We start from the raw sequence: 25163 nt of genomic DNA, 5'->3' as shown, positions 1-25163 counted from the left end.
TTCACTACGCTGGGTGTGCAGGGACAGGGGGAGATGCTTCACTACGCTGGGTGTGCAGGGACAGGGGAGATGCTTCACTACGCTGGGTGTGCAGGGACAGGGGAGATGCTTCATCGCGCTGGGTGTGAAAGCAGGGACAGGGGGAGATGCTTCACTACGCTGGGTGTGCACTCGTGGCTGATCCTTGCCCAAGCCTTACAAACCCAAACTGGACAGTCACCATTAAAAATGTTCCCTTTTCTGGGCTGGTGAGATGGCTCACTGGGTAAAGGTGCTTGCTGCCAAGGCTGATGCCCACACAGTAGAAGGAGAGAACTGACTCATGCCCCATTGTCCTTAGACTTCATACCTGTAACGTGACACATTCATGTGCACCTATGCACCAAATGAAGTATAAAATCTAACAAAAACCCCTAATCGCATTTTCTCTCTCTTTTAAAATTTTATTTCAGTTTTAATTGGTGTCTGTATGACATGTGTGTGTGTGTGTGTGTGTGCATGAGTGCAGTAGGATTCCCTGGAGCTGGAGTTACAGGCAGTTGTGGGCTACTGGCTATGGGTACCAGAACCCAACTTCCATCTACTCCAAGACCAGTTTTTGCTCTTAATGGCCTAGTGAAGTCATCTCTCCAGCCTCTCTCTCTCTTAAAAAAATGAATGTGTGTGCATGTGCATGTGTGCACTTATATGTGTATGTGCATATATGTGTGTGCATGTGTCTGTGTGTGCATGCATATGTATGTGTGCACACACACATGTATGCATGTGCGTTCATGTGTGTGCATGTGTGCATGTGTCTGTGTGTGTGTGCTTATACACATGAATGTGTGTATGCATGTATGCATATGTGTATCTGTGTCTGTGTATAAGTGCCAGCATGCTCAACTGTGCATATGTATGTGTGTCTCTCTCTGTATGCATGTCTGTGTGTGCATTGTGTGTACACATATGTGTGTATATGTGTGCATGTGTACATGTGTCTCTGTGCGTGCACATGAATGTGTGTATGTGCATGCATGCACATGTGTATGTATCTGTGTCTGTGTATGTTTACATAGAAGCAAGAGGTCAATTTTCAAGATCTTCCTCTATCACTCTCCGATTTGTTTGTTAAGACAGGGTCCCTCCCTTGCTATCTCAGCAGGACTGGGGGGCCAGTAAGCTGCCTTCACCCCCACTCCCTGCAGCAGTGTGAGGTTTCGGGTACACACTGCCATGTCCAGCTCTTAGTTGGGTTCTGGGGATCGGAGCTCAGGTCTTCACACGGAGCGAGTACCTCAGCCATGGAGCCCCTCTCCGGCATAGGCAGTTCTTTTTTCTTTACATCTGTTAAGGCTTCCAAGTGCTCACTTGGTGCCTAGGCGCTTTATGCACATGAGTGCAGTCTTTCTAAGGCTTCTGAGGTATGGCTCCCACTGCAAGCACTCTCCGTACCTGATGGCAAATCGACAGCTGCATTACTAGTCTGTTCTCCACCTCCTAGACTTGTGCTTCTGTGTAAGTGTGAGGGCTGGAGTTCAGATCCACAGACCGCAACACACGGAATCCTGGAAGGGCCTGCTGCCATTCCAGCTCTTAGAAGCCAAAGCAAGCTGGCCAGCCAGCTCACCTGCACTATGAGCTCCAGGTTCCAGGAGACCCTGTCTCAAGAAGGAAAATGGAGAGTAATGGAGGAAGAACCCAGTGTCAACCTCTGCCCTCTACAGATATGTTCACACATGTGCATGTTCACCTGCATGCACACTCACACACCACACACATACACACTTAACACGTACACCACAGACATATACCACACTCACTGACATGTACACTCACAGACACACACACACCCACAGATACATACACACACTCACAACACATACATCACAAACACACACTCACCCACATATACACACACACACTCACACCACACAAACACACACACACACACAATATGTACACCACAGACACATACCCATACTCACAACACATGGCCACTCACAGACAAACCCTCACCCACATGTACATACACACATACACACTTAACATGTACATCACAGATATATACCACACTCACTGACATGTACACTCACAGACACACACTCACACACCACATACACACTCATAACATGTACATCATAGGTACCCCCACACTCACAACACACATATGCCACACACCACATTTATTGACATGCACACCCCCAGATACACACACACTCTCTCACACATATGTGAACTCACACGTTAGACCCATGTTGAACCAATTGAAGTGACTCAGCTTCAGCCTCCTCCGCCCACCCCCCGCTCCCAGCAGTTACCTGGGATCTGAAGCCAGTCTTCTAAATCCTGCAACAGGCTTTCTGGTGCTGACTCTGTGGACTCAATCAGAGGCATTAGACTTTCTCCCAGTGGTTGCTCCATCCAAAATCCTTAGAGTTAGGCCCTTAATTTGTGGGTTTTCCTTGGCTTAGGTATAGCTGGAGTTCTCAGGAGCTTGTATCTTTGCGCACAAGTCAAGCACGGAGCATGGAGATTACACACAGCCTGGGAAAACACGCATCTTTCTTGACATAAACCAGATTTCTGTGGTGGAAAACTTGTTATATGGCCAGCAGTCTGTATCTAGGCTGTGCTCTGTGTATCCACAGACTACCGACATCAAAAATTTTCAAAATAGAATTGCATCTGTCCCGAGTACACACTGCTTTACAAACAACCAGCAGGACAGCAAAAATAAGACTGCTAGGTGTCATAAGAGGGATAGAGATGACTGAAGTATGTGGAGGACATGTGGAAAGAGACATGAATACTGTCCTTTTGTATTATAGAGATCTGAGCTTTTGAGGATTTGGGCATTTTCAGGGGATCCTGCAGGGTCCCTCCAACCCAAGAGATGCCAGCAGGAGACTTTGGGAGAGTCACTCGCTCAAGTGCTCCCCCTCCTTGGGTGCATGGCTCAGTGCTCACAGAAATATGCTCCCAACCTACCTCATTTTCAGCAAACCTAGCCAAACTGAGAAAGAACCAGCTGGGGCCGGAAAGGTTAGGAGAATGAACTGTTAGGTCACCAGTTGGACTTTCCCGTCCCTTAAGGGTTGGGAGGATCAGGGTTGAAACTGTACTTGTCTCCTGATAATATAAGTCAAATACAGCCCCTGGAAGGGAGGGGAGGGAGGGGAGGGAGGGGAGGGGGGGAGGGCTAACTACTCCTTTAGTCACTCTGGGGCAGGAGACCACAGTCACTCTGGGGCAGGAGACCACGTAGAGGCCTCACCCAGCAAATTGCCGCACTTCTTTGGCTGAGCCCTGTCCAAGGGGCTCTGCGTGTCACCACACCTCCACCATCCCCGCTCTTAGGCCTCATCCCAAAGCCACAGAATCTTTGAGCAGGCCAACATTTCCCTCGTAATCATTTCCTACACAAAGTCAACAAAGGGGAAAATGCCTCTTTAAGCACATGTCGGGATGATTAGTCTCTCCTTGACAGGGAATGATCAGCGACAGCCCCAGGGCTCCTAAGACTGGAGAGATTGTAAATCTCTGATTAATGGGGTAAGACAGATTGTTGATATTCCTGGAATTCAATATTCTAACCTCAGACCCATGTTTATAGCACACCAACTCACAGCTTCGGGAAAAGAAAGGCCTGTTTTGTGTGCTCGGTTATTAGGAGGTGGTTCCAGAGTAAGGAGACCGGCCGACATACTTAGCGGGGTAGCCTAAAGCAGTGCATGCATTCTACACAACGATGTAAGACATAAAGCCTCAACGATCCGTGGAGATGTTCTGGCTACAGTATTCTCCCTATAGACCCTGCCTAGATGGAGCTCCTCAGGGGCTTTTGTGATTCTCGTTGCAAACCTTTATGGGGTTTTGCCCCTAACAACCACAGAGAATGTAACCTGTCCACCCTGGATGGCCACAGTTCATTTCTTTCTTTATTTCTTATACATGAATGTATATTTCCCTCCAAAATGAGTGACTAAAACACAAGACTCTTTATGAAACACGACTCCCCAGAAGAATGATAACATTTCGTTCTGCATTCTTTGGCGGCACCCAAGTCCATGGTTAGACAGAGGTGACCACCTTCATTTCCATCATTTTGTTATGGCTTCAAAACCACACTGCATTATAATTTTCCCCGTTCTACAGAAAAGCTACATGAAGAATAGGAACAAATAACTCACCCCAAATTGCCATGAATCCAGGGTTATTAGGATTCCCAGGCCAATGGGCTCACCACAATACTACACTCCTTGACAAACAGACCTTGCGGAGACAAGCCAAGTCTCCATGTCAAATGCGCTCTGTCTGCTGCCCAGGTGGAAAGAAGCCAGGTGTAATTTGTTCATGGGAGAGAGCACAGCCTGGGTAGTGGGTCAGGGATATTTTAGAGATAAGGGCAAAAGCATTCTTTAGAGGCTGTGGATCATGACAATAAGCCTGATGGGACATTCCTAAATCCAAATCGACACATTGGCTGGAAGCTATCCATGGTGGAGAATGGGTGGAACTGCTCATGGGGCAGGGGAGGAGAGTGGTCCTCCTCTTTAGCAGAGAGAGACCTAGCCTAGAATGTGGCTGAAGATCATCCTGGAAACTGAAATCTTGGATGAATGTTCAGTCCTGGTTTCGTTCTTCCCGTGGGGCTGCCTCTTTCTTTTTGACAACTTCTTGACTTGGGATACCTCTTAGTGACTCAGATGGCTTCAGGGTGGGACCCAACTTCTTGTCCTGGTGAATACCCTGTTCTCCCAGAGTTCCCTCTCTCCTCCAAAAACCCACCCTGGTCCTATCTCCTTGGAGATTCTGTTTCCCTGTAGAAAAATGGACACAGTCGGCCATTTGGAGAAATGATCCCTAGGAATACACATGGTCAGGGCAATGCCATTGCTTAGAACCATGAAAGCAAGTGTTCTTCACCTCACTGTCACCCACCAAAAAGCCTGAAAGTGTAGCTGTTCCTTGGAATCCCTGACTCCAGGGACTGTGAAAGACACTGGCTCAGCTTCCTTCCAGTCACCATGATGAAGTATTCTGACAAAAGCGACGTCAGAGAAAAGGTTATTTGGCTGTGGTTCCAGTTCTGGTCCATCATTTCAGGGGATTCAATGGAGGAATGTCAGCAGCTGTCACATCACAGTCATGAGCAGAAAGAGAACAAATACATGCATGCATACTTGTGCTCAGGCCCCTCTCTCCACCTACACAGTCAAGAACCTTCTACCTAGGGAGTGGTGCCACCCACTGTAGGGTGGCAGGGTCTTTCTCCATCAACTAATAGACTCAAGGCAGTCCATCACAGACGCATCCACAGTCTAACCTACTCTAGATAAAGCCTCATTGAGACTCTTTTCCTAATTTATTCTAGATTGTGTCATGTTAACAATTAAATCTAACCAGGAGCTTAAGACCCTTGAATAAAATATAGTATCTACACCAAACCTACACATAGCCTCCTATATACGTGAATCACCTCTAGATTACTTATAATATGATATAAACACCATGTAAACTTCTTAGGAAATAAACAAGAGAAAAGTCTATCCATGTTCAGTACACATGATTTTCTTTTAAATACCTTTCGTCTGACACTATGGCTACAAAGGACCAAAGTATTGTAGCTATAATGTAAACCCAGGGAACATAACATTCAGCTCCTAGTTTTCCAAATAGGACTTTGCATCCAAACAATGAACTTGGAAAGCCAGGCTCTGCCAGGCTCGGAGAGCTAACCCATAAAGTCATACTCTGAAGAAAGAGGGAGTGACCCCTGGCTTTTTCCAGCCCTGGAAAATTGTGGGACAAACATAGTCAGATTAGCAGTGAGGTGTGTGGGTCTCTCTGTGCCCCTCTGGGCTGAGATAGAAATAGGAAAAGCATGTGCTGAGTGAAAGAGAATCAGAAGGTGCAGCATTCAGTGTGCTCTCTACTGTGGCAACAGCTCTATGCTGGTGGCTTCTCACCAACACAGGGGCCCTAAGAAACAAAGAGGGTGAAGAGTGTGATGTAGCAGAACATGGAGGCTCAAGACCAAGGCCACCAGATAGCTCCGCTGAAGTGCAGGGCGGCCCTGTGGCACATGGCTTGCATCGAATGCATACAGAAACACACATGGAAGCCATGTCAGCGTTCCAGAGTCTTCTCTGCCCAAGCCCATAGTTCATGGCCCCCCATTCCATACTGACCAAGAACCAGTAGCCCTTAGCTTCATCAGCCATGGACATCAGCCAGCCAACTCCTTTGGAAGGGGGCACCTAACACAACACATGGGTGTTCTTGCCTCTGACTGCCTTCTCGAATGCCCAGGACACATCGGCTTTCACCAGCCTCCACCTACCCAGACACCAACTTGGAGGAGACAACGGGACATTGTCACTCAAGAGTGACGGAACCATGTTTAACAACATGCCGATCATGAAGTATGACTTTGAGAATGGAAGAGCTGCCGGAGCGGTGAGACCAGCACAGCACACGAGTTGCGTCAGCTGATGTCACACAGCAGAAAGGCTGCAGCACACTGGATCAGCTGATGTCACACAGCAGAAAGGCTGCAGCACACTGGGTCAGCTGATGTCACTCAGCAGAAAAGCTGCAGCACACTGGGTCAGCTGATGTCACACAGCAGAAAGGCTGCAGCACACTGGGTCAGCTGATGTCACTCAGCAGAAAGGGCTGCAGCTGTAGGTCTGTGCCTCACCAGTACATCCTTGTAGAGACAAGCGTCTGTAGACGCCATGTAAAACCTTCAGCATTTACCAACCGGTTTGTTTTAGAATCACACTCCTGAATTTGGATGGTCTTTAACTGCTCTTCTCTGGGCTTATAAACAGAGATTTCCCCAAATGTATTCAAGTGGTGTGTGGGTATGATTAACTGGATTACCCAGGATTAAGGGTATCCCAGATAAATACAGACCAAGAACTTTTCTAATCAGAAACAACAACAAAAGACATTTAAGCTATTTGTAAATCTGAGGAAGTAAAATTTCTGTGTAGAAAGTGAAGATACCTCAGTACAAATAAACCAGCTTACTAATGGACCAGACCTGGGAACTGACTCAAGGACAGAAACACTCAGCGCCGGACAGGTGAATTCTCAGTTAAGACACTGGTTGCTCGACAGGAGACCTGAGTTCCGGTCCCAGCATCTACCTAGTACTTTAATTCAGTGTCACAGGGTCTGGTGCCCCGCTTCCAGCCTCCACAGGGGCCAGGCACACAAGTGGTACACAGACATGCACCCAGGCAAAGCACTCATACACATAAAAATAAGTGAAGCAAAATAAATAATGCATTAAAAAATTTAAAAGTAAGTCCTTTAAACCTTTATTAAATATGCTATCTCAGTACAAATCATCAAAATAAAGAAACATTAACTGTAAGTATCATATTTTCAGAGGACCACAATACAGCTCCTGACCACCATGAGTGTCTAAATGAGGAAGGAAGAAGCCAGATGATCAATCTGTAGGACCCCACGAGGACCTTACGGATGCAGCCATTGGAACTAATACATGAATTCAGTAGTTCTAGGCTACAAGAGCTGCAGCAAAAATCAGGTAGGAGTTTTTCCCCCACAATCTGCTGCCCAAGAACAAAAGAAAAAAAAATCACATCAGTACCAAGAGGAATAGAATACTTAGAAACGAACCCAACCAGGGAGGTGGGAATTCCGCCCACTGGAAACCACACCCCGGGCTCCGAGAAGCCACACCCATGATCTCGAAATCTTTCTTCTTTCCAAACACGTTTGTCTCATTATGCTGTGCTTGTAGTGAAATATAACTTAACTCCAACTCTGCTCCATGAAAACAAACACAGAACACTGATGAAAAAAGAAAGGCTAACAACAAAAGGGCCGGTCCTCATGGGTTGGAAGATAACCTGACTAAAATGTCTATACTATGCCAAACACTTCACAAACCCTAATCTCTATCAAAATCCTAATGGCACCCTAATGGCATCCACAGGAATAGAGAAATGATCCCAAAATCTACATGGAGGCAGGGAGCATCCAAATGGTAGAACACTGAGGAGAGTCACCGAGGCACTGGAGGTCCTTATCCCAAATACATCACAAACCACTGTGGAGATGTCCTGAGCTGGACATGGCCAGTGCTGCCCTGAAGGGAAGGCACTTTGGTTTGCCATGACACACTCCAGCATCTCCTCACTGATGAGCAGGAGGTTCACAAGGCATTCATGTTTCCCTCCTCCCAAGAACAAACAAGAAATCAATATCGCTGGGAAGGGAGGCAATACCTCAGTGGCTTAGCAACTCCATAATTGCCATGTTCCTGTATGTAACCCTCACCCATGTTCCTGTATGTAACCCTCACCCATGTTCCTGTATGTAACCCTCACCCATGCTCCTGTATGTAACTATCACCCATGTTCCTGTATATAACCCTCACTCATGCTCCTGTATGTAACCCTCACCCATATTCCTGTATGTAACCCTCACCCATGTTCCTGTATGTAACTCTTACTCATGTTCCTGTATGTAGCCCTCACCCATGTTCCTGTATGTAGCCCTCACCCATGTTCCTGTATATAACCCTCACCCATGTTCCTGTATGTAACTCTTACTCATGTTCCTGTATGTAACCCCCACCCATGTTCCTGTTTGTAACCCCATCCATGTTTCCATATGTAGGCCTCACCTGTGTTCTGGTATGTAGCTCTCTTCCATGTTGCTGTCAGCCATCCCAACTAAATTCACAAGCTTAGCGGATCACACTTTGGTGTATTGCTGACATCCTGTCTGGTGGTAAACAGACATTCGTTGCACCTCCTAAAAGCAAGTCACAACGCAAACCTACAGTAGTTGGGAACAGTGTGTTTGTGGCGTAAAGACAGACAGACAGACCTATGGACAGAAGTGAGAGTCTGTGGAGAAACGCACAGATGTAGGACCAGCAGATCTTCAGGGAGGGTGCAAGCATAGACACTGGGGTAAGGACATGTAAAGAAACGATGCTGGGGGAACTGGATGAAACTGGACTGTGGTTCCACATACAAAAACCACCTCAGAAGTGGCTGAGTCACCTCATTGACCTACAATACTTAGGGGCAAACACTGGAAGACCATGGAAGCACGGAAAACCACGGCATCTGCCCAGAAGTGCCACCAAAAGAAATGACTGAGTGTACCAACCAAATCAGTGATATGCGGGCAAAGAAACAATCATAGGAAGAAGAGGCAGGCTGCATGCAGAGTGAGGGCGGAAAGCGCAAGCCACGTGCTGACAGGGGTGAATATTCAAAACAAAGACAGAACCTTCAACTCAAAAGATAGCAGAAACATGACTTGGAGTATAAAGAGAAAAAAAAAACAGTAGAACAGACATTTCTGACACATAAAATAATGGTGCAGCGGGTGTTCGAGCAGGGCTCAGAACCTCCCATCAGGAAACTCGAGTCAGAACGACTGTGAGCTTCATTTCACACGTGTCAAGATGGCTATAATCAAAAGTGCCGGTGAGAATGTGGAAAAAGCAGAGCCGAGTTGATCAGAGCTGTGCTCTTGTTGGTTCCTGTTGCTGTGTAAACACTGACCAAAATCAGCTTGGGAAGGAAAGAGTTTCTTGGCTCACACATCTTGATTACCGTCAACATGAGGAAAGTCAGGCAGGAAGGAATGATGACGGGGCAGCTGCTTACTGGCTTGCTCCTCAAAACTGCTTATATAATCCAGGACTACTTGCCCAGGGGTGGCCCTGCCCATAGTGGGAGTCACCCTCCCCACACCAATCACTAATAAAGGACACGCCCACAGACCCGTCCAACTGAGGGTCTCTTGCCCCATGAGACTCTAGCTTGTATCATATTGGCAAAAACTAAGCAACACACTGTGAGAGGACAGAACAACTCCACAGCTGTAGAAACAGCATAGAGGCTCCTCAGACAGCCAAGGACAGAGACCCATGACCCAGCAATTCAACATCAGGGCGTTTACCCCAAAGAACTGCAGTTAGGACCTCAAAGGGAGGCTGTCGGCAATCAGTGTTTGCTACAGCATCGTTCAACACAGGTGAAATGTGGAAGCAGCTGATGAGTGGGTAAGGAGACTGCGGTGTGTATGCATGCGCACTGGATCTTACTCAACTCTAGGAGGAAACTGCCCTGGGTGATCATGTGGTGTGTGTGCATGCGCAGTGGATCTTACTCAACTCTAGGAGGAAACTGCCCTGGGTGATCATGCGGGTGAATCTAGAGGATGCAATGCCCGGTGAAATGAGATCTCCACAGAAAAACAACTATTGAGTGGTGTCACATATAATTATCTAAAATAGTTAAACTCACAGGAGAGAAGGCAGTTCCGGAGTTGGGGGATCCAGGGAAGGACAGTTAGTATTTGGTGCACATAAAATTCTGGGTCTGGAAGACAATTACATATTAGGGAGCTGAGTGCAATTAATCTCTAATTAGCATTGCTTTTAACAATTTACTTTGGCAAATCTCCTATTAAATATCTTTACATCAAAAAAAGGAAGGAAGGGAGGGAAGGAGGGAGGGAGGAAGGAAGGGAGGAAGGGAGAGAGGGAAGGAAGGAGGGAGAGAAGAAGGGAGGAAGGGATGGAGGGAAGAAGGGAGGAAGGGATGGAGGGAAGAAGGGAGGAAGGGATGGAGGGAAGAAAGGAGGGAGGGAAGGAAGAAGGGAAGGAAGGAGGGAGGGAGGGAGGGAGGGAGGGAAGGGAAGGGAGAAGGGAGGGAGGAAGGGAGGGAGGGACGAATCCAGTAAAAGCTACCTACTAGTTATTTTCCCGTTGCTTAAGAAAACCAGATAAGAAGTGATTAAGGGCAAAGAGGCTTGCTTTGCTCACAGTTTGAAAGGACACAGTCTGTGACAATGGGGAGGCATGGCTGCAGGGTCATGATGTCATAGTGTGTGAACAGTTGGGGAGCAAACAGAAGGCAGGAAGTGAGGCTGGGCCCACCCTCCAAGTCATCCGCTTCCCTCTGCAAGGTTCCACAGCCTTTCAAAAACAATTCCACCAGCCAGGGGTCAAGTGTCCAGCTCAGAGCCTGTGAGACCACAGGTAAGATTCCATTTATTGAGACTTCCAGGAGGATGGCTGGGTAAGGAGAGAACCCTCAGGACCTGGCACCTGCTACTTATGGGAATCTATCCTGGTGAGGCCCTACTGGTCCCCCCTGGAGACGTCACCACCCATCCACAGAACCTGCTCACCACGGAGCAAAGGGATGAGAAGAAAGGAGGCCAGACCATGTCGTGGAAGAGGCAGGACCAGTCCACTGCATTCAGAGAGTGCTGTCTCCGACCACATTAACGTTGACAACACACTGGCAATGAATGATTAGGCTACGAGACCCTGTGATGAAGGCCCCACGGAGTGAGTCACAGGAACCAGGTACAAGAGGCCGGCTCCGCAGCCACGCCAGGCTCTGTCACATTACAGACCTGCCCTAGGGCACTTCTAACCTTGGCTGAGTCTGGTACAAATTACGTTAGTGTTTCTAGAATGTCATGGAGTTCACACTTTATCAATCAAAAACCCCAGAGAGGTAACTGACATGACTCTGTGCCCCAGCTCTGCGCATTGCAAGATGGAAGGGTCCCCAGGTGACTACTCAGTTTGCCAGCCAGTCAGTCAGGGCCACCTCAGCACTTGGAAGTGAAGTCATGAAATTGGTCACCACTGATCAGCCAGCTTAAACGCATGTGAAGTGTCCGTCATAAGACACTGCAATTTGGAGCTGATGTTCACAGGCTGGCTTTTTTGAGAGTAAAAATGAATGAAAAATGACCAAAGGGGTAATTTCTTTCAAAAATTTGTATCCCCAAATACAGACTGTACATAAAGTGTGCCAGGGAAGGGGTATGTACACAGACACATACACACATACACACACACACATGCACAGCCCAAACCACAGATACACACAGCACACACATAGCCCACACCCCAAACATACACACCACAGACACGCACACAGCACACAACACACAGCCCATACCACATACATACACACACCACACACACACCACGCACCATAAACACACACATATACACACAGTACACACCAAAGACACATATACACACAGCACACATATAGCATACATCACATACACAGCACATACACACACTCAAACACACACACAGACACATACACAAATGCAGAAAGTCTGTCTGTCCCCATTTGCAGTCTCAGAAGCTTCCAGTAAAGCTCAGAGTGGCAGGTGGGTCCTAGCTGTCTGGAGGCTGTCCTTCACACCCACTGGCCAGCCCTCCCAAGGGAGCAAGGACAGCTGCATGTGGGCCACGGAATCCTAATGAGCTGGCTTTCCAGAAGGCTTGGAAAAGTTCCCCCACCAACTCCACATCCATCCATCAGTGATGCAGGCCCCTGCAGACTCCTGTGCTCCTTTGGTTTTACATACACTGGCAATGAACGAATACAGAAGAAACATATGACCTTGGCTCAGGCTGCCTGGTTTCTTACAACTTAATGAGACTAAATCGCTGGTAAGTTCTGTTTTGAATCGTAACAGTGCACCCCATACGGGGCTGGAGTGTAGTACGGGTCTCCTAGGTCTGATTCCAGTCTGGCAGATCCTTCCAACTACGGCCTCTGTGTCCTGTGTTTCCCAGTGACGTCCATGAGAGTCAGGGCAGCTCTAGCCTGTGGCATGCCAATCCACTCCAATCTCTTCGTAACACATTCCACACACTAGAAAAGCGGTGTCCAGAGCCTTCAAGAATTATGATCTCAGAAAAGTGACCCGCTGGAAACACTCCTGGCTGGACGAATTGTGGGGATCTAGCTTTTCGTCCACTGTAAAGGCATGCCACCTCGGTCCAGAAGTGGCCTGGGCAGAGAGAGTGCATTGTCATGGGGAAGGCCTGGCACCGAAACGCCTTCATTTCAGACAAAATGGGAGTCCTTCCCATTTTGTTTTGATTCCTTGGTGCTAAGGATTCAGGGGCTTCCTTCTAGGCCAGCGAGAACTAGTTTTCTGTAAACAAAGCTGATTTGGGGGCTTCAGTATGAGTCTTAACCCAAACCAACCCTGATCATTTCTAGGAGGTTGGAGAGAGTGAGCACTCCACAAACATCAGCAAACACCACAGGACCCTTCAGGGAACTCAAGTCAACTTGGCTTAGCTATGAACGGAATCCAGATGCCAAGCACCCCAAGCTGGCCCCCTGAACATAGCCTCCAGGCTTCTCGGTCTGCCATGGGACACCTTAAAGGGAGGACAGGACTCAAAAGTGGTAGCCATTTGCCTGGAATGGCAGCTTCAGCTCACCAGAGCTCATGTGTGGCTCTGGAACCATAGAAATGATCTCCCTTTATTTCCTTATTTTTTTGAGCTGGGCTGTTCGCTGCTGAGAGACATGACCGGTCTCCGTAGCCATCTCATTAGGCGGGGGCATTTTTCTCCTGTTCAGAGCTACTCTCCTGCACTTGGCTGCTCACAGGAACAGCACATGCCTTGGGTACCAGCTTTGGTGTGTAATCAGTTGCAAATGTTTGGGGGTGGATGGCTGATGGATGAGGGAATTTTATCTCCTCTCCCATTTCTTACTGTTAGCAAACTGTAGAAATCTCGAGTGAGACAACCTCCTGTCCCGCTCCCTCCAGCTATTGTCAGTCCTTTAAAAATGATTAAAACAGCAGCCAGGAAGGATGGCTGTCAGCTGCTAGAAGAGCAGGGTGAGGGATGAGGGCAGCGTAGCTTGGACTGACTGTACCCACCGATGGTCTGTCTCCTCATCTCCAAGGGGGAGAAGGAGAAATCCACCTTGCTTGCTTCCGTTTTGCTTGCTGGTTTGTTTTCCTGGGGTGCTGGGGTGGAAGCCTGGGGACTCACACACGGTAGGCAGCTGGTCTGCTGCTCAGCTCTGTCTCTGGCCCTGTGTCCCCAGTTAGGGTCCTGGAGCATCTCCTCCAATTAACCCGCTACCTGTCTGCTAAGGTGTTCAGAGTGAGCTCAGACAACTGCCCTCTCACAGCACTGTCACACTCTGGTGTGAGTTGTGGTGTCTTCAGCCTTTGTCAGGCATACAATACCAGTACACAATTTACTCAGTGCTTGAGCCTGAAGGAGTTCACCAGCAGGAGGCCAGGAATGCACGGGTGAGCCTGGCAGGCAGAGGCTAGCCCTGAGGGCAAGAGCGGGCTCAGGATGAAGCCTCACTGAGAAAGCTTGGACTCACAGGCTCTCCCTTCCACATCAGAGGCACCCAGATGAGGCAAACGAGGCCATGGAGACAAGGCCACCATAACCTGACCTGAGGTCAGCAGGGCTGCTCCTCAGGGCCTCTGGGAATAACAGACTTGTGTGAATGTAATCAAGCAGAAGGAGCTGGACCATTGTGCTTCTTCTGGGACCTGTGGCAGAGAAGCCTTGGTGTCTATGGGAAGTGTCCTGCAGACAGGTGTGTTGTTGTATGGTCTGTATGTTATCTTGTAATGGCTGTGCATCTGCCATAAGCTGAGGCCCAGCACGGACTCTGTACCCCAGGGTAGCGTGTGTGCCTGGGGGCTACCAGCTACTTTTCATCAGTTACCTTTCCACATTACATACAACTTTCTCTACTTACAGTCCTCCCTCACACGCCTGCAGCTTTGGCTTCAGTAAGGATCCTCTGTAGTTTCGATGCGCCCATTCACGTGTATGTCATGGGGAACACATGAAGGCGTCGAACATTCTGCTTTAAGACAGACAAGTGGAAAAGCAAACCACGGAAAAGATCCCTGAGCACAGGAGGAGGGTGACCCTGTAGAAGCCGGTTCTGTGCACCTCTGTTGAGTGTCTCTATGGTCGAGGCATGGCGCTAAGTTTGGAGACTAACAGGGGGAGAAAAAAACCCCACAGTTCTCCCTCTGAAGTTGCTCACAGCCTATCCAGACACTAGACATATAGAAAAGCCAATGTCTTGAACTCTTTAGAAACTAGGCCATGCCTGGGAGATGTAGGAGCAGTGAGAAGAGTCAGGTAGGCTTTGGTCACTGTGGCGGAGGAGGCCTTGACTTCGCAGAGGAATGGCCTGCTACCCTTCATGGTCAGCTCCGTGTCCTCTGGAGAGTGTCCACACACGGGAGGGGAAGTGAGGGACATTGAGTCTGGTTAGTCTGCCTCTGATGGTTTGTATATGCTTGGCCCAGGGAGTGGCACTATTTGGAGGTGTGGCCTTGTTGGAGTAGGTGTCTCTGTGGGTGTGGGCTTTAAGACACTAGTCCTAGCTGCCTGGAAATCAGTATTCTGCTAGCAGCCTTCAGGTGAAGATGTAGACCTCTCAGCTCCTCCTGCCTGGATGCTGCCATGATCCTGCCTTGATGATACTGGATTGAACGTTGTTCTTATTATAAGGTTGCCTTGGTCATGGTGTCTGTTCACAGCAGTAAAACCCTAAGACACTGCCCCTCCTCCCAGTATTCTCTCTGGCCAGCACACAGCTTCTCTCTGGCTTTATACTCACTTCCCACCTACAAAAGCAAGAGAAGGATGCCCAAGGCCAGGTCCCACACCTGAGAGACCCCTCTGCTCTTCACTCCCTGCTGCCCTTGCAGGAGAGCACCTCTGGATAGGCTTGCTCTGTTACTTACTGAGCCCCTCGGTCAGCAGACAGTCCCAAGGCTTTGACCTGCTGGAGAGGCAGGGATACTACCTGAAGGGATGGGGTGGGTGAGGTAGGTGGAGATGGCTGAGGTAGAGGCTGATCAGGGAGAGAGGAAGGATGTATGTGTCCAGTAGAAAGGACAGATCATGCAGTGCACCCAGAGGGATGAAGCTCAGCAAACAAAGACCCAGAGATCATCAGGTGGGAAGGCAGAAAATGGCTGTAAGGCACGGAGCCAGCCTGTGGTGACCCGAGAACTCAGGAGGAGCAGCTGCAGCTTCTCCCCAGGGCTGTGTCTCCCTCTGGGTCTTTGGAGAGGGAGGTGACAGGTCAGGTGCAAGGGCCTTCCCAGTTTCTGCTGCCATTCACAGCTCATTAAAGTCATGATCAGGTGGAGGGTGAGTGGCCTCCTGGCGTGCATGGCCACAGGCAGACAGATGCAGGACTCCAGCTGGGGTCTGCAGGCCAGCCATCCTGTGCCAGTGCCCCTCCCTCCCAACCACCCTTGGTCTACTGCCTAACCTAGTCAAGGGGACCCACTCCCCAGAGTTAAGGCTTATTAGTGTCAGAGGCTTGGCCTGGGGACCATCACATTTAATATCCCTCTCCCACAATCCATCCATCATGTGAAGCCAGCTGGCCCCTCCACGTGTTTCTGATTCCCCTAATAGCCAGATCTCTGATGAACACCCCACCGGTGTCTGCCGGCCTCTGGTGCTCAGAGGAACCCTGTTGGGATGGTGTTCCCAGCCTCCTGAAGCAACCAGCTAGAGAACGTTTTCTTTCAATAAGAGTCTTGTTTTCTGATCATTCATTCACGTTGCGCTGTTCAAGTGTGCTTTAAGTAGGTAAGATCTGCATGAGTTACAAGAGGCAGAACAGTGGAAGGAAAGCAAGTCCTGGGGCCGGGAAATAGCTCAGTAGGTAGAGTGCTCGCCTAGTGTGCATGAAGCCCTGCTTCCATCTGGCACTCGGGAGGGGGAGGCAGAAGGATCAGGAGTTCAAGGTCCTTTTCAACTACATAGTAAGTTGAGTAGTATAGCAGTTTGAGTAGGAATGGCCCCCACAGACTCAAGTGTTTGAATGCTTGGCCACAGAGAGCACTTCTAGGGGGTGTGGCCTTGTGGGAGGAAGTGTGTCACTGGAGGGGTGGGCTTTGAGGTCTTAGCCAGTTCTCTTCCTGCTGCCTGCTGATCAAGTTGTAGAACTCTCAGCTCCTCCAGCCCCACATCCGCCTGCATGCTGCCATGCTTCCTGCTATGATGATAATGGGCTGAACCTCTGAAACTGTAAGCCAGCCCCAATTAAGTGCTGTCCTTAATAAGAGTTGCCTTGGTTATGGTGTCTCTTCACAGCCATAGAAACCCTAACTAAGACAAGTAATAAGCTGAGGCTAGCCTGGGCTACTGGATACCTTGTCTCAAAACAAAAGACAAGGGTTTCCACCGATCCAGCTCCTGTCCCACAGCCAGCTCCTTCTCCATATTCTAGAGTGCAGAAGCCATCAACTTGATGGTACTCTAAAGAGTTTTTGACTTTAAAATGTGTTTTTCTTTAAAGTAGTGGTTCTCAACCTTCCTAAAGCTGTGGCCCTTTAATACAGTTCCTTATGTTATAGTGACCCTCAACTATAAAACTGTTTCATTGCTACCTTATAACTGTAATTTTGTTACTGTTGTGACTTGAAAAGTGAATCCCAGTCATTTCCCTAGGAATGTTTAAAAAGCACTCATTTTTATCCAATGTGCAGCCTTAGCGCCATGCCGCGGGTTAGCCTCAGCACCATGGATTATAAAGAGCATGACCCTTCCTTGTTGGGAGGGTCATGCTGTGCCCTTAACTCTGACCACTAGAGGCCACTAGTGACACTATCATCACTCAGTTGGAGCAATAAAGACCGACTCCAGATAATGCCCAGTATCCTGGATGCAAAGGTGGTGGCGACATCCTTCTCCTTCAGAGAAGAAGACCTGACTTATGGCCGTTGTTTAAATACCGTCATCATCTCAGTAGTAAAAAGGCTTTGGCTGCTTACAAATTCTCCAGACTACTGTGGTGTAAAAGAAATGCTCGGTTACAAGTTGAAACTTATTGGAAGCTCGGGATGGATCTATGTACAAATGTGACTTTTATTCTCCTGATGGAGTTGTCGTCTCTGAGGCTTACTGCCTCTCTCTGCTAACCTAGGCTCAGTCCTGGAAGCTTCTTGCCTACAGACAATCTAACCTAGGCCTAGAATGCACTCAGCCTCTGAGACTTACTGCTGAAGAACTCTGGCTGGCTGGTTCAACTCAGCTGTTCTGGCTCAAACTCCTCTCCAGGCTCACTAACTCATTCTGGCTTCTCCCTCGGCCCCTGACTTTTTGCTCTTCCTGGCCTCAAACTAACTGTCAATCTGTTCTAATCTTCTGGCTCCTTCTCATTCTCTGGCTCATTCTGTCTTTACCTTTGTCTACCTTGTTCTCTCTTCAACCTGTCTCTGTACAACTCTCCTGGTAAAATGGCCTCCTTCCTTCTTCTCTGCACTGCTCTCTTAAGCAGCTTCTCTTTCCTCTCTCTTATCCTGAGAGTTGGTTATATCCTATTCTATCAATCTTTCACTGATTCATCACTTTGTCTGCCACTCAATTAGACATCACTTTCAAACATGGGTGCTTCCGCCTACAAATTAACTTTACCTTCAGTGTTTGGGATTAAAGGTGTGTGCTAAGGGCTGAGCCACACCACAACTAACGACAGCTTTTTTCAATAACATAACTCAAGGTTCACGGTGTGATCAAATATCCTGCAACACGCATGGGCATTGCCCTCAATTGCTGTTCTCAGTGAGTGTTTGAACTTTGGAGTAAAAGGTTCGCATTTGCACAGTCTTTGGATGTTCACAACAGAGATGATGCTTGTGCTGAGTGAGGCTCCGACAGAGGCAGAGGGAGGTAAAGCCAGTGCCTGGAAGTGAACAGGAAGTGCTATGAACCTTTCCGCACAGGATGGATTCGAATCAGAGTCCTCCAGTCACCCTCAAGATGGAATGTATTCACTTAGAAGCACCATGACTTATGAGGATAAATAAATAAGAAGCCGGAGCGAAGGCTCACAGGTTAAGAGCACGTACTGCTTCTGAAAAGGGCCAGAGTTCAATCCTTGGCTCACAACAGTCCCTAGCAGGGGATTCAACACCCTCTTCTGGCCTCCAGGGCACTGCATGCACATGTACACAAACACATCTGCAGGCAAAAATACCCATATACACAAAATAATAAATAATTTAAATAAGCCCATAGCTATAAGCCCTGGAGGAAATGATATGGGCAATTGCCCTGGGTGCCTAGAATCTACGAGTGCTGAACCAGACTCTGGGACAGGACCACAGAGTTGACTTCCTCAAATGGCACAGTATAGTCAGCAGGACAGGATGAGCGTGCTGCTTAGGAAAAGTAGCTCAGCACAGTGCAGAGGTGAAATCCTGTCTCATGTGGGCTCCCTGAGATCCACTTCAACTCCAGAATGAAGCAGAGTGGTCTGAGAGTCCATAACCTCAGAAGTGTAACAAGCCCCAGGCTGCAAGCTGTTTCCTGGAGGCAGCTGTCCAGGGGACCCAAATCATGCTTATGGAGGGTCTAAAGACCACATGGGAGGATCATCCTTTCTTGATGAGATCCATGTTCCAAAACAGGCAACCCCTCACTAGCCTCAGTGGGCCTCCGGGGCTGTTTGAGCACAAGCAATCCTGGTCTTTAACACCACAGATTCATGAGCATTTTAACTAGGTGTGTTAGCATTCTGTCTAAGCTCCACCCACAGTTACCTAGCAACAGCCAGGTAGGCCTAGCCCACTATAAAGGGAGCTGCTAGCCCCTCCTTGCTCTCTTGCCCTCTCATTTCTCTCTTGCTCCCTTGCTTTTCCCTCCCCCCTCTTTCTCCACATGCTTATGGTCAGCCTCTATTCCCCTTCTCCCTCTCCCTCTCTCTGCCTTTCTCTGCCTCTACCACCCTCTTAACTCCCTTCCCCATGCCCTGAATAAACTCTATACTATACCATCGTGTAGTTGGTCCCTCCTGAGAGAGGCAACCCCTTTCCCCATACCTCACCACACCTCCACAGAACATATACCTTCTCTCTTTATCTTTTTATAAACACATCAGAGTGTGTGTGGTGGGGGGAGGGGATCAGCTTATTTCAGTTAAAAAGTACCACAGGGTCTTGGGCTTTATATGGAACTTCCTGTTGATATATACGGACACACTACAAAACAAATAATATCACACACACACACACACACCCCTGCCGAGTATTTCAATAAGGAAGAAATGAGTCTTCAACTGTCCAGATCCTCAGAGCTCAGGCATCTGGGGAAGTGGACACGCAAGAAGCCGATCCAGCGCGAGAGAACAAACTCCTTTTGCTAAGCCCTTAGATACTGAGAGGTCCTTTGATGGTCGTCTGTGATCTTCTGGAGGGTGAGGGGAGTCCTTGCCTTCAAAAACGGGGCAAGAATGGACTCCAGTGTCTGGACGCAAGCCTAGCGTATGGGAAGGATGACCTTTAACTAGTCCTGAAGGGATCAGACCAAACCAAGCACCAGTCCCTGCCTCAACTCAGACCCTTACTGTGGCTCGCTCACACCTGAGACTCCAAAGCTCTTTAAAAACATTCCTGTTAGAACTCGAGAGGCCACCGCTGTCTATAGCTCTGACTTACGTGGAGAAAGAGCAAAGCCCTTCCCCTTCCTCTCTCCGCCCACAGTCCCTCCCCTTCCTGTCTCCACCCACACTTCTTTCCTCTCCCCTCTCCCAGCATCCCTCTTCTCCCCCCTCCCTCTTTCTCTCTCTGTGGGTTTCTGTCTGTCATGCCTCCACCCCCACTCCTCCAAACCCCCCACACCCCCACAACCCAACCAGAGCCCCCTGCACTGGTACAGGGCTGAAGACCCATATAGTTTTCAATTACCAAGAGCCCTGCAAGCTTTTCTGTGTCTACCCACAAACCACGGGCGCCGACCTGGTGTTTACAGTCCCTCTAGCCAAGCAAAGGCAACCAACACCCACCGAAGTGGCCAGGGCATTGTGGTTTTGTGATTGCGTTCCTTTCGGCGATTAGTAAAGGTATTGTGCCAGTAGCTATCACCCGGCTGCTCTACCACGTCCTTACAGTTGGGCTCCTGTCACCATTTATCAATCAGATCTCTGCCTATCTCTCCCAACTGTCCCAGCCCATATAAAGCTAATTTGCAGTCCTGCCTCAAGGAAGGAGTAAGAGTTCATGCTAAAGTACACACAGAGCCAGTGTAAAGCACGGAGACATCTCATGTGGCTCTGTGGGCTTGTGAGAGTGTGCCTTGCTCTAGGGGATGGACTGCCTGCCTGCGGCCAGAGAGCAGGAAAGTTTGCGTTCTCCCTAGCCTCAAATTCACTGTTCAGCCCAAGAGCTCTTCCTCTGGAGATCCTCAGAGGTGTGTGTAACAGGGGGACCTCAGAGGAAAATGTCAGTATTTCACCGGACACCTAGAATCCACACTGTAGGAGAGTTGGAGATGTCTGAGGGGCTCCTTTCACAGGGGTGTCCCTGTCCGGGCTCAGACTTGAATCTCTGATACAGAGACCATCCCCAGAAAGGTCCGCCATAGGGAAGGCTAGGCAAGAACAAAATGAGGACCTGGTGAAGGTGCAGGGTGAGCCTGCTGCCTCCTGATTCCTGCATGACATCCCCTGTCAGCTCCTGATTCCTGCATGACATCCTCTGCCAGCTCTCTGGTAAGTGGAGACCTGGGCTTGGGGAGCCAAGAGCCTATAGGACTCTTAAGATCTCAAGTGTCACTTTCTGGGACCCTAAACGAAAACCTAGCTGCTAGCATCCCAGCTAACAGAGGACCCTGGCTGCAGGTGTGGGGACTCTTGGGTGACTCAGCTTCTTCGCCTACTAAAAGTGGATAGGTAGCCCTCGGCATCTCACTTTGCTGCCCATTTTAGGGATTGACCCAAAAACTTAAACAAACACTAGGAAGGAGGTTACAGAACTGGGTAACCCTCTGCTTTTCAGGGCTCACTTTCTGCCATCTTAGTTCAATTTTACCTCGTCATATATTGGAAAGAGGGATGTGTGTATGTGTGTGTGTGTGATATGTGTGTGTGTGATGTGTGTGTGTAATATTTATGTGTGATGTGTATGTTGTGCATGTATGTATAGTGTGTTTATGTGATGTGTGAATATGATGTGTGATCTGTGTGTATGAATGATATGTGTATATGAGTGTGTATGTGAGTGTGTGTATGTGTGTATATGAATATGTGAGTATGTGTGTGTGATGTGTGTGCATGCTGTACATGTTTGTATAATATGTGTATGATGTGTGAATATGATGTATGTGTGATGTGTGTTGTGAATGATGTGTGTATGAGTAATGTGTATGTATGTGTGAGTGTATATGTGAGTATGAGTGTGTGTGTATGATGTGTGTATGGTGTGTGTGTGTGATATGTGTTGTGAGTCATATGTGTGATGTGTGTATATGGTGTGTGTGTATGATGTGTGTGTGTTAGCATCAGGGCCTCCAAAGCCTTTGACGTCACATGGGCAGGCCTCACAGACTGTTGCCGAGGCAACATCTGCCATATTCCCAGAACCCATTGGACTCACCTCTCACCTTTACCTACGGCCACTACTTCATATATATATATATATATATACACACACACACACACACACACATACACACACACAGGGAACACTCCTCTCTCTCTCTCTCTCTCTCTCTTTCTCTCTCTCTCTCTCTCTCTCAATTAAACCTCTTACACGTGGACCTGTCTGGGCCTAGTGTGTGGTATGTTCTGATGCTACCCACCATTCTAACACATCAGTGTGTATATGGTGTATGTGTGTATGATGTGTGTGTATGATATGTCTGTGTGATGTATGTGGTGTGTATGTGATGTGTGTGGATGGTGTATGTGTATGACGTGTGTGTGTATAATGTGTGTGTGTATGGTGTGTTTGTGTATGGTGTATATGTGTACGGTGTGTGTATGGTGTGTGTATGTACGGTGTGTGTATGGTGTGTTTGTGTATGGTGTGTATGTGTATGGTGTGTATGTGTATGGTGTGTATGTGTATGGTGTATGTGTATGGTGAGTGTGTGTGATATTGACTAACAGAGCAGGTTTTCCGTGTATGGCATTAGAGCGGGATCCTGGACTTAAGTCCCAGCTTGAGCTGGCCAGTCTTGGGAACACTGCCTCAGTTGACTTCTTCATGAAGTGGTCCAAGAAGAATTCAGTCTCATTGAGCTGGTGTGACAATTGTGTACAGTTCTCAGCTGTTCTAGTATCCATGGTTGCTGCCAAATAACAATATATTGCCATAGGAGAGTCTACGATGGGGAACACTGAAAGCCTTAGACATATTCTGTAACCTGCTCCATCTTTGCTCCCATTGCTGCGTGCACACTGTATTATTTCTTTGGAGTTTTCGTTTGTCTATTCAGTGTCTCCACCCTCCCAGCCCCCAAATGTAGTTCTGTGAGCACTTGTTCATTGCATTGTTTTCTGAGCGGTGCAGCTTGGACATTGATGTAGTCTCTGCCTCCTGATGTAGGGCAGCTTCTGTCTCAGCAGCTTGGATCCCTTTGCCGATTTCGTTAGAGTTGGGGAAGAGGGACTGTTGGAAGCTGCTGGACTTTCTCAGCCCTGCTGCCTAGCAATAAGAAAAGCAATAAATAAGTCTTCCCTCCTCCTGCCCCCTCCAACTACACGCAGACTTTTCCAGGTCATGTTAATTAATCCTGTCTGTGCGAACACATTTGAACATGATATTGAGTATCCAAATGTGTGCCTACCAATGAGGCAATATATTTTGTGCAAGCTGGCACGGGTGTCCCTTCTGAGAACAGTATTCCCCAGGACAGGTGCAGCTTCGGGAGGGACCGGAACCCACGGCTGTAATTCCACTCCATGTATCAATTATTCATCCCTTGCTGCACACCGCCTGGGTGCTTGCATGGCCACCGGTGGGCTGTCCTGGTTCCAGCCATCTGCTTGGGAGGATTGTTGGTCAAGCTGGGGCCTCCTAGAAGAGCCCCTCCGGGGCTCTGAGGAGGAGACCGCAGGCACGGCGGGGAGCCCTGACCACTGTGCATGAGCAGCCATGAGGAGTCGTGACGCCACCCAGAAATGGTGAGCGCCCAGCCTGAGGGACTTGCTTGTACTCCTAGTCTGGGGTCCTGGAGGATAGGATATGGTTCAGACTAGCCCCAGGGCCACTGGGGATTTCCTGCAAGCAGAGTATTGGGTAGTACTGACACTGGCTGCAAGTCATAGGAAAATGTCCTGATCAGAGAGGGCAAGGGAGAAAGGCTTTCTATATCTTCCCAATTTATCTCAAACATGATCAGGATGCAGTGGCTCGTGACTACAATCCCAGCTACTGAGGAGGCTAAGACAAAAGAATCCTAGTTGGAAATCCACTGTCTCATGCATCTCAACAACAACAACAACAACAACAACAACAACAAAACCCTATGTTGGCAGTGTGGTGAGCAGAGTCTGAAGCCCAGTTGTGGTTTGTTCTGCCGGGGCAGAGAAGCCAGGACTAGTGTCCAGAGAGAGTTGGCTACAACGCTTGGCTACATACATACATGTGTGTGCATCACACACTGCCAAGAATGGATCACCAAGGGATCCATGTCCTGAGAGGAAAGAGACTGTAGGTACATCCACAGACAGCAAGATAATGTCACACCATTAAAACAGACCCAAAAAGGAAGACATCAGCCAGAGTGCTCCCTCACTGCTGGCCTGAGTCTAGATCGGTGTCTGCTCTGACAGTCAAGCAGTTCTGTTGCCATGTGGATCACTACATTCAGAGCAGCTGGGGCAGGATAGAAGTGTTTTCAAAGGTGAGAATAATACAAAAGTGTGTTTCTCTGGGTGAGCCAGCGTTTCTCTGGTCAGTGTGCCCCTTTGTGCCCCTTTTGATTGGACAGAGAGTGCTATAAGACACACCTCTCTTGTTTTCAATGCTAGAAAGTTAAATGCTTTGCTTGCAACTCAAGTGGGTTTTTTTTAGGGTTAGAAGTTGGGTGGGATTATTCCCACCTTCCAGTTCTTGGTTCTTTCACTGTCTCATGCATCCCTTTCAACACTTTTCTGGCGCATATGACTTTTATGGCAACCATCTCAAAATCATCTTTAGCACATATATGATGGAGGTAAATGTTCAGAAGAAGACCCTCAATAAGTACCAAGTGGTTCACAGGACAATGAGAAGGGAAACTGAACTCCTAAGCTTCCATCTTCCCTCTTCTGGATTACTACCATGATTTCCTTGGGCCATAAATCTGGGTTACTCTAGGTTGGTGTGGTAGTTAATACTGATTGCCAACTCTGCAAGACCTGGTTTCACCAGGAAAGCCCTGGGCACACCTGTGGGACTGGTCACGTTAGGTTATCCTCTGGGCATAGCCTCCTTCACTGAAAACCAGTATGTAGCTGCTTCACACCACTGACAAGCTCAGACAGGACGCTCCCTCTTGCTGTAGATCTGGGGTCACTATAGCCAGTCACCCCTGCATTCTTTTTTTTTTTTTAATA

The 25163-nt window shown here is 48.4% G+C and overlaps 1 protein-coding gene across 4 annotated transcripts in view; it reads left to right on the top strand.

Moving 5' to 3' along the window:
* Cldn14 (claudin 14) overlaps positions 1-25163 on the top strand; it is a 90536-nt gene that overhangs the window by 11669 nt on the left and 53704 nt on the right. The window contains exons 1-2 of one of the 4 annotated variants that reach the window (XM_031364816.1): positions 10912-11029; positions 11171-11362. The exons of 1 other annotated variant lie outside the window; for it this stretch is intronic. The gene's annotated coding sequence lies outside the window, so the exon portion shown is untranslated. Of the gene's footprint in view, positions 1-10911; positions 11363-25163 lie in introns of those variants that run through there. 2 more of the 4 variants (XM_031364815.1, XM_031364814.1) reach the window with 2 other exon arrangements.

Source organism: Mastomys coucha, unplaced genomic scaffold (genome assembly GCF_008632895.1).
Source record: "Mastomys coucha isolate ucsf_1 unplaced genomic scaffold, UCSF_Mcou_1 pScaffold12, whole genome shotgun sequence".
Taxonomy (NCBI): domain Eukaryota; kingdom Metazoa; phylum Chordata; class Mammalia; order Rodentia; family Muridae; genus Mastomys; species Mastomys coucha.
The sequence above is the reverse complement of the archived record's forward strand: the minus strand, read 5'-3'. Positions and strand labels throughout refer to the sequence as shown.